We start from the raw sequence: 9,754 nt of genomic DNA on the forward strand, positions 1-9,754 counted from the left end.
CGGCAACACAGGACGGCGCTGGGCGTAGCACAACCTAGCGCCGGCCCTGGCTATCGGCAACACCTCTTCTATAAACACAAACTTTAGTAAATATACCCCCTAGTGTATGATAACAATCAATGTATTTTCCAACCGTTACTGGAAAAAATGATGAGTCTTTCAAGATTGGCAGATCTGTCTTTCCTGAAAAAGATCTGCAAATCACTGAAAAATATCTGTATGGGCAAAAATTGGTGGATTGGCAAATATTTAGATTGGGGGAAAAATTACAGGATCTATGAATCGTTCTTTTGTGATTGTTGATGTATGGGACCCTTAAGGGTAGAGACCCTCACGTAACTTGTCATCAGCTAAACAACAAGGAAGAACAGTTAATTTCAAGTAACAGAGACTTATTAACAATTTTAAAGACTTATGGGAGAAAGAAAAGATGGTTTTACAATACGACAACACAGGACATTTTTTCCACTTCAACATTATTTCATGAATTTGCATATAATTCAAAATATTGTACAGCATTATACTGTTAAACCAGGGTTTCTCAACTCCAGTCCTCAAGTACCACCAACAGGTCATGTTTTGTGGATTTCTTTAAAAATGCACAGGTAAGGTAATCCATTTTGCTGGGTCAATAATTATTCCACCTGCTTCCACAGACAGAAATCCTCAAAACATGACCTGAGGAGGGTTGAGATTGAGAACCAACTGCTGTAAATCATGTTTGTTTTTATGCCTAAAGGTATATCCATGAACTCTCAGAAGATAAATTGAGACTTGTCTTATTTATTGAGTTGTTGGATTTGTCCTCCACAGAAGTAAATTATCTGTTGCAATAAATAATAGTGTCAAAATAATGTCAACACGACATTGTGCAACTTCTACCAGCAGATTCCCATGTTTCACTCTATAAAACTCAATAAAATCTTTAGTGGACATTTTCAATTATATGTTACAGCAGCTACTACTAGTAGTAATGTGGGCAGATTTACTGCTCCTTAATCCTTTTGATATTGCTGGTAAAATTATAATCTGAGCACTCATATAGCAATTTGTCATCATGGCACAGTTCAGATTATCTGAACATCTCTGCTGGCATTGATTCATCTGAACACCGATAGCACATTCTCTATAGACTGTAGATTATCATTTGAACACTGCTGTACATTTCTGAGGGCACTTTCAGTATTTATCTGGATACCTCTTATGATTGACAAATGTGACACTGCTGGTATAACCTGGACACTTCTGCTCATAGTTTTTTATTTCAGCATGGCTGAAATAAACCTAATACCTCAGATGTTAATAAATCATGTGTAATCTCTGATATAAACCCTTTCTGATATTTATTCTAGAGATGAGCGGCTTTGGTTCCTTGAGAACCGAACCCACCCGAACTTTTGGATCCGAGTCGGCTCGGGTTTTCCCACCTAACTCGGATCTCAAAACGAGGCAAAATGTCATAATCCCGCTGTCAGATTTTCATTCCAGCTGTGGACAGTGAACAGGAAGGAGGGGGCTGTGATTGCTGTGCTGAAGGGCTGGCTAGCTACTGTGTGTTGAGAGTGAACTAGAGTGGACACTGTGAAAAGGAAGGAGGGGGCTGCCTGTGATCGCTGTGGGTTCTGGCTAGGCTACTTACACTCAGTACAGAGGAAGGAGGAGGCTGTGATAGGCCTGGCTGCTTACTGTCCATAGGGGCTGGCTGTCTGTTGTCCATAGGGGCTGGCTGGCTGTGCTGCAGTGTTGTCCAGGGGGTGCTCTCTGCTCTGTCCATCAGGGGTGCTCTTCATCTTCACCCACAGTGTGGAAAAAAAAATATTATTATTTTTTTTGTGTGACTGTGTGTGCGCGTTAGTCACACTTATCAGCAATGCAGCTGCGCAGAGGTGCTGCCTGTGTCCTTTATCAAGGGGTGGGTGCCTTGTTCGGGGGTGCTCTCCCCCCATGTGCCAAACATTTTTTTCATAAATTAAAAAAAAACAACTTAATTTATCTGTGTGTGTGCACATTAGCCACATCAGCAAAGTAGCTGTGCAGAAGTGCTGCATGTGTTATTTATCAAGGGGCTGCTCCCTTGTTCAGGGGTGCTCTCCCCCCCAAGTGCAAAAATAAAAATTACAAATTTTCTGTGTGTGTCGTTTATCAAGAGGCTGCTGCCTTGTTCGGGTGCTCTCCCTCCCAAGAGCCCACCAAAAATGTGTTAATCAATCAATGTGGTTTTTTTGTGTATGTGTGTGTGTGCATGTTAGCCACACTTATCACCAGCAATGTAGCTGGGCAGGGGTGCTACCTTTGTCGTTTATCAAGAGGCTGCTGCCTCGTTTGGGTGCTCTCCCTTCCAAGCTCCCCCAAAAAATGGATCAATCAATCAATGTGTTTTTTTTGTGTGTGTGTGCACATTAGCCACACTTATCACTAGCAACGTAGCTGCGCAGGGATGCTGCCTGTGTCGTTTATCAAAAGACTCAGGGCCGGATTAAGGTCTGTGAGGGCCCCTGGGCAACAAATGTGTTGGGGCCCCTATCAATAAAAGTTTTATATATATATATATATATATATATATATATATATATATTCCATAGACAAAAAACCTTACGGTTTCACATGTCCCATTAAGGCTGCTTAGACATGATCTGAAAATTCACAAACCTTAAATTACGATCATTAAGGGTGACACCTTAATGGATGTGTTCCTGGCGTAATACAGATATGGTATGCCATGACACCATGTGATTAACTGCAGATTCAGCACTCTCACAGAGTGAGATTGCTGTCACTCACAAAATAGTGGAGCTGAATTGTGTGCTCATTGGAATACACACATGCAGTCTATGCAACTGAGGTCTGAGCAGGGGTGTAGTAGGTATTACCACCAGCCGCATGGCCGGCGGTTCAAATCCTGACAGCGGAAGCCCGGCAGAGGTGAAGATCCCGACTGCTAATTAGGTAAGTGTCGCTAACCTAATTCCCTACCCTAACCCTCCTTTAGGGGTGCCTAACCCTAACCTCCCCCCAAGTGCCTAACCCTAACCCCCCACTAAGTGCCTAAACCTAACCCCCCCTTCCCCACAGCCTAAACCTAAGTCTCCCGGGTGGGTGCCTAACCCTAACCTCTCCCCGGGGGTGCCTAACCATAACCACCCCTTCCCTTAGCCTAAATCTAACACTGCCAGGGGGGTGCCTAACCCTAAATCCCCCCAGGAGCCCTAAAATCTAACCCCCCCGCGTTTGTCTGCGCCTGTTGCACGGCTTACCTTCATTCGGTATGCCAGTCATCGGGCTTTCGGCGTAGGTCTAATGACATGTGTCAGGATTTCAATGCCTGTCATTAGTACCTTGCCAGGATTAGACAGTCGGGAAGTCAGCGGTCGGCATTTAAACTGTCGGCTTCCTGAGTACATCCCCATAGCAGTTATGTGGCACACACATCTCATTCAGTGCCCACAATCTTCCCATTCAGTCACCACAATAATCCCACTGAGTTCCAACATCCTTCTAACTCAATACATCTATCTAATTTATTATACACATTCAGCTTCCTAATTGCTAAAACTATCATACTCTGTCTATGCATGTACACTATCTTTGCCTCCATGCTGCTATAACTTCCCCAATCCCTACAGCTGTGTGATCTCTCAACTGTGCTAGTCTGCATGCCCTCATCCACACCAATATGTCTTTCCCCATGTGCACTGCCCTGTCTTCCTGCAACCGTGCCACTGTGTTTCCTTCCATCTGCACCACTGCCTTGCCCCCAGCCATGTCACTCTGCCTTCCCCTTGTCTCTGCCCCTCTTTCTTCCTCCATCTTTACCACTCTGTCCCCCCAACCATGCCACTCTATCTTACCCCTCCCACCCGCACCACTCTGTCTTCCCCTCATCTCTGCCACTCTTTCTTCCTCCATCTGCACTACTCTGTCCTCCCCAACTGTGCCACTTTTTTCTTTCCCCTCCCATCCGCACCAATCTGTCTTCCCCAATCCCTATAGTTGTGTGTTCTCCCATTGTGCTAGTCTGTATTCCTCATCCACAACAATCTGTCTTTACCCATCTACGCTGCTCTATCTTCCCGCATCCATGCTACTATGTATTCCCCATTCATGTTGCTCGGTTCCCCCAAACCGTTTCACTCTGTCTCCACCCCATGTGCACCAATGTTTTCAACCCATCTGCATCACTTTGGCTCGCCCCCATCTGTACTGCTTAATCTTCCCCTCTGCACGCCTTTCTGTCTGCCCCATCCACAATGCCCTGTCTTCTTCCATCCACCATACTCTTATCTCATCTGCGCAGCTCTATATTCTGTTCAGCTATCAGTTGCATAGACTGCATGTGTGTATTCCATGAGCACAAATTCTGTGAATTAGTGGCTCCACCATTTAGTGAGTGACAGCAATCTCACTATGTGAGAGTGCTGAATCTGCAGTTAACCACATGGTGTCATGGCATACCATATCTGTATTACACAAGGAACATGTCCATTAAGGCGTCAGCCTTAATGATCCTAATCTCATTGCTTTTTGGAGTTTGAGCAGCAGAAATTCAATAGGTTTTGTGAATTTTCAGATCATGTCTAAGCAGCCTTAATGGGACGTAAGGTTTTTTCTCTATGGAATTTCAAAGCTTTTTTAACATTTATTAACTATCAGGATTTGGAGGAGCAAACCGGGCCACCTGCAAGGGAGAAGGGCAACAAAATGGTAAACTAGCGCAGGTGGAAGAGGGGCCAGCACACAAGAGGTGGTTTGAGAGGTGCAGAGTGCGAGATGGTTGCAGGGGCAGGCTGTAGGCATACAGGGTAGTGGCAGCAGTGGTGGTTCAGAGCAGTGGCAACGGTGCAGTGCAAAGGGGACATCAGCAGGTGACAGAGGGCTCACTGGTAGTGCGCATGCATCTGAGAAAATAAAATCAATAAGTCACAGATACACTAACGCAGCAGTGAGATCCATCTATGCATCTATGATAAAAATAGAATGTATAAAGTAAAAAAAGGTGACCCCCCCAAAACACCACCAGCACCGGGCTTTTAACAGGCAGTCCTGATTGTGTTAAAATACAGGGGGAAAATGATGTAGTGGTCTCCTGTACTTTAGCACAACCAGCACTGGGCTAGTCAGAATCAGCCCTGGTTGCCAAATACGGGGGACAAATGACGTAGGGGTCCCCCGTATTCAGCGCAACCAGAATTGGGCTCTGAGCCGGCCCTGGTTTTGGAAATACAGGGTGAAAAAATGCATAGGGTCCCCCTGTATTTACCAGAACCAGCACCGGACCCTTTCTAGTGTGGGGGTGAAGCCACCGCCAGGAGAGCCCTTTCACTGGGCCCCCCCAGCTGAAGCATCACCCCTGACCGCTAGTCAGCCCAGGCCGGGGATCCCTGGGCACCCAAGGTCCTGGCTGATAGCCCAGGGCTACCCCTGACACCTATATATATATATATGTATATATAAAAAAAATATCATACAAACTCGGCACTCACTTGCTTGTCTTTTTAAGCCAGGACCCATATTCATGTTTAAAATGTATGCAAGCTTGAGCCAAAGGTGGCTCACCAAGATCATTTATCTGAGAATCAGTGTAGGGACTGGCCAGATGGGAATGACCGTGAAGTGGTGGTCAGCAAATTATTTTGGAACCAACATTCCCTGTATTCAAAGGAGTTGCATTTTGAAAAGCAAGTGAGTGCCGAGTTTGTATAATATTTTTTATGTAGATGGTGTGGTCACATACCAAGGGCACCCCAGATGGTTGAGTGCCGTGAAATAAGCCTGTCATGTATGTATATATAATATATATATATGTGAAAGAAGTGAAGGTTGCTGCGCCAGATAGTTGATATATCTAGAATGTGATATATAACTTGACATGAAAGAAAGGTATAAATACACTCCCCTATATTTATTTAGGGAGGCAGCTTTTACCCAAGAGCTATAGGGCTGTGGTTAACCAGCCCTCAACGAGAGATGTGTAACGATGTACTTTGGTGTTAGCGCCTATTAGTGTTGAATATATATGTGTAAAATATTCATTAATACATAAAACATATATTAGTTGTAAAAAAACCAAAAGGTGTTAAGCATAGTAGTGCCTTGTATACAATTGTGAATGTTTCTAAAAAACAGTGTTAAAGTGCTTCTGTGCAAAATGTTTAGTGTGTATGGATAACCACAATTCAATTAGCTATATATAAAGTGTCATGTGAGAAAAATACATTCAATATAATAAATATAAAGTGCTAAGATGCCATGTACCACGGATTATTCTAAAAGGAAAACTGTTTTAAAAAACTAGTTTATTTCAATTATTTCATAAAAATACTCAATACATCATGCACATAAAAATACAAATGGATAAATAAAGCACTGGGGTAAAAAATTATAATATAAAATAAAAAAAGAGTAAAGAAGAGAATACTATAATGTATAGAACTGTATCTACTCGAAACTGTGATTACTTAGATAATTCATTTAAAATGTTTTTCCATGCAATAAACAACCAATGTTTTAAAAAATGTTGTAAAGGAGCAGGCATTTGGTCATGATGTCACGTCCACCCCACTTCCTGTGTCGGTTTTCCTGTGTTGCGCATGCGTGGACGCCATCTTGGTATTCTGTTCCGATGATACTGTGTCAGGTTCACATGTGGCTTAATACTGGCAGGACCCGGATATATATATATCTGTGGACTGCTTGAACCGCATCTAGTGTTTCCAGTTGTTGGAAAGTGGAAATTGCTGGAATCCTCCATCTTTAAAATACACTTTTCAGTTTTATTTTTGTCAAAAGATCCTATATGAAAGAGTAAAAAATTATTAATGTATGCTTTGGTATGAATAACTGACCTCTTCTTTGGGAGTCAGATTTATGCAATTGTGTTATTTCATACAACCTAGGCTCATATTAACACAGACATGTATAATAAACAAGGTTTTTTTTTATAAACAATATGGAGACATATATTCATTATTCAGTCAATAAACACTTATATTAATTTTTGTTGTATGGGCTATATGAATTGCCCATCCAGGTTGGCTGGAAACAAAGTTTAATACTCATTGTTATTAAGAAATGTCCCCTGTAAACTTTACAGAGCAATTAGGTGTTTTTTATATTTTAGGTATGCTTGTCAAAGGAAGGTATTTCTTATTTCTACAACACCCAATATTCCTTGGAGGTCTCCCATCCAAGTACTGACCAGGCTCATGCCTGTATAGCTTCCAAGATCAGACGAGATTGGGCATATCCAGTTAGGTATGGTTGTAGAATGTTAAATATCCTCAATAATGAACATGCATATAAGTCACATTTGTACACCTGCTCGTTATGAATAAAACCCAGGAGCATTGATCAATCTAACCACAACCTTACCAACATTTAAATATCTTTTATTATTAAGACCCAGGCATTATAGCGCCCTAAGAAACAATTTAAAAAATAAAAGAAATTAAGAACATAGATAAATTTATCATTAATAATACAATAAAAATTAATGTCTATATTTATTAGAAACCATATATATATAAAATGTTCAATAAAATGTAAAGAAATGACAAGAGATCGGATCAAATGAATGGTGCAATCTCATAATTATCATTAAAACCTAGCGGAAAAAGAGTCTGTAATTTGAAGATCCAAAACATCTCCCTTTTGGAAAGTTTGTTAGATATATCCCCTCCTCTATCACCTATTGTTACAAGCTCAATCGCTTTAAAGGTTACTTCTTCTGGGTCTGAGGCATGGTGTAATAAAAATGTTTGGACACCGCATGACCCTCAACTTTATTTTTAATATTTCTAACGTGTTCCTGGATTCATATTTTCATTGGACGTTTAGTTTTTCCCACATATTTTGTTCTACATGAACACTCTAGAAGATAAATTACTGAGGTCGAATTACAGTTCATATGATGTTTGATCTTGTACTTTTTAGAGTTGTCATAATTCTTGAAAATCCATCTTTGTGGATGTAAATACTTGCAGATGTTGCATTTGCCACACTTATAACACCCCAAGCATTTAGGTAGAGAATTTATTTTCTGTGGGATGTCATTTTTTAACATGCTTGGGGCTAGTATGTCCTTCAAATTCCTAGCCTTCCTGAAAACTACTGGAGATCTGGGTGGAAGTATATCCTTCAGAATTGGGTCCAGCTGTAACAGTTTCCAGTGTTTTGATAAACTTTTTTTATTTCTTTTTCTTGTCTGCTGAAAGTAGTGATGAATGGAATAATGGAATAATGTGGCTTTTCTTTTCCACTTTGGGTTTATATTTAAGTAGTTCTGTTCTTTCCAGATTTCTTGCTTTTTCTAATGCTTGTGTCAAAATGGGCCTAGGGTATTCTTTCTCTTTGAATCTATCTTCGCATAGTTTGATCTGTTCCTCACTTATTTCCTTGTTACTGCAATTCCGTCTCATCCTAAAGAATTGAGAGTATGCACTATTCTCCTTCCATTTTTTCAGATGGCTGCATTTGTAATGCAGATAACTGTTTGTGTCTACATCCTTAATATAGTTCTTAGTCGTAACTCCTCCGTTTTCCCCAATTAAAACCAAGTCAAGAAATTCAATTGAATCTTTATCAATTTTGTATGTAAACTTTAGGTTCATGTTGTTGTTTGAGATATATGTTAAAAATAGTTTGAAAGTGTCTTCCTTTCCCAGACAATCAATATATCATTAATGTACCTTTTATAAAATCTTATATTCTCATTCAGGGGATTGTTGTTATATATATATTGTTTTTCCCAACATCCCATAAACAAATTTGCAAAACTTGGTGCAAAAGTTGTCCCCATAGCTGTTCCGCATATTTGCCTATAAAAATGATCTAAAAACTTAAAATAGTTGTGATTAAGAATAAAAGACATTAGGTCACAAATAAAATCTGTTTTTCATTGATTGTTGTGTCTAGTTCCAAGAATTCTCTGCATGCATTTATTCCTTTTATGTGCTCTAAGCATGTGTACAATGATTGTACATCTATGGTAGCCCATATGTATGTATCACTCCATTTCATATCTTTTATAATTTGTAATACACTTGTTGTATCCTTCAGGTACTATTGGAGGTTCTCAACATATTTTCGTAGAAACACATCAGCGTATTCTGACAAATGCGAGGTTAATTATTCAATTCCTGCTATGATAGGTCTCCCTGGTGATGTCATAGTTGATTTGTGGATTTTTGGTAGGAAGTAAAAGATTGGGGTAATGGGGCTAGTGTTGAATTTTGTCAATAAACCTTTTAATACATTCCTGCCTATAAACCTCTAAGACTCACCTGCCTAGAACCTCTAAGACAAAACCTGCCTATACCTTCTGAAACCACAAGATGTCGCTAATTAGCACTGTGTTTGATTATACCATTAATGGAATACTGAGACAGTTGAATAGCGGTCCAAAGCACTAAAGATTATTATTCAGGTAAAAGTACAGATGTTACAACGCTATGATCTAATAATGAGCGCAAATAAATTGTACAAACATTAGGTCATAAGGTACAGTTAAAATACATGAAATGGTTATTAAAGATCAAAATACAATGAGCAATATGAGACAGAGAGACAGAGAGAGAGAGAGAAAGAGAGAGAGAGAAAAAGAGACACATCAAAATACAATGAGAGAGATATCAATGTCTGCTGGGAGCACATGTTCAAGATGGCTTGTGATGGTGTGTGTGTGTGTGTTTGTGTTTATGTGTGAGGGGGGGGGTTTAGGAATGCTTCCTGCCCTATTGTCCAAACCGCATGGTCTACA

At 40.4% G+C, this 9,754-nt stretch overlaps 1 pseudogene; it reads right to left on the bottom strand.

Moving 5' to 3' along the window:
* Positions 1–7,146: 7,146 nt before the first annotated feature.
* LOC148511841 (5S ribosomal RNA) lies at positions 7,147–7,265 on the bottom strand (annotated as a pseudogene).
* Positions 7,266–9,754: the final 2,489 nt, after the last annotated feature.

This window comes from Taudactylus pleione, unplaced genomic scaffold (genome assembly GCF_031769625.1).
Source record: "Taudactylus pleione unplaced genomic scaffold, aTauple2 ptg000290l, whole genome shotgun sequence".
In the NCBI taxonomy this organism is placed as follows: domain Eukaryota; kingdom Metazoa; phylum Chordata; class Amphibia; order Anura; family Myobatrachidae; genus Taudactylus; species Taudactylus pleione.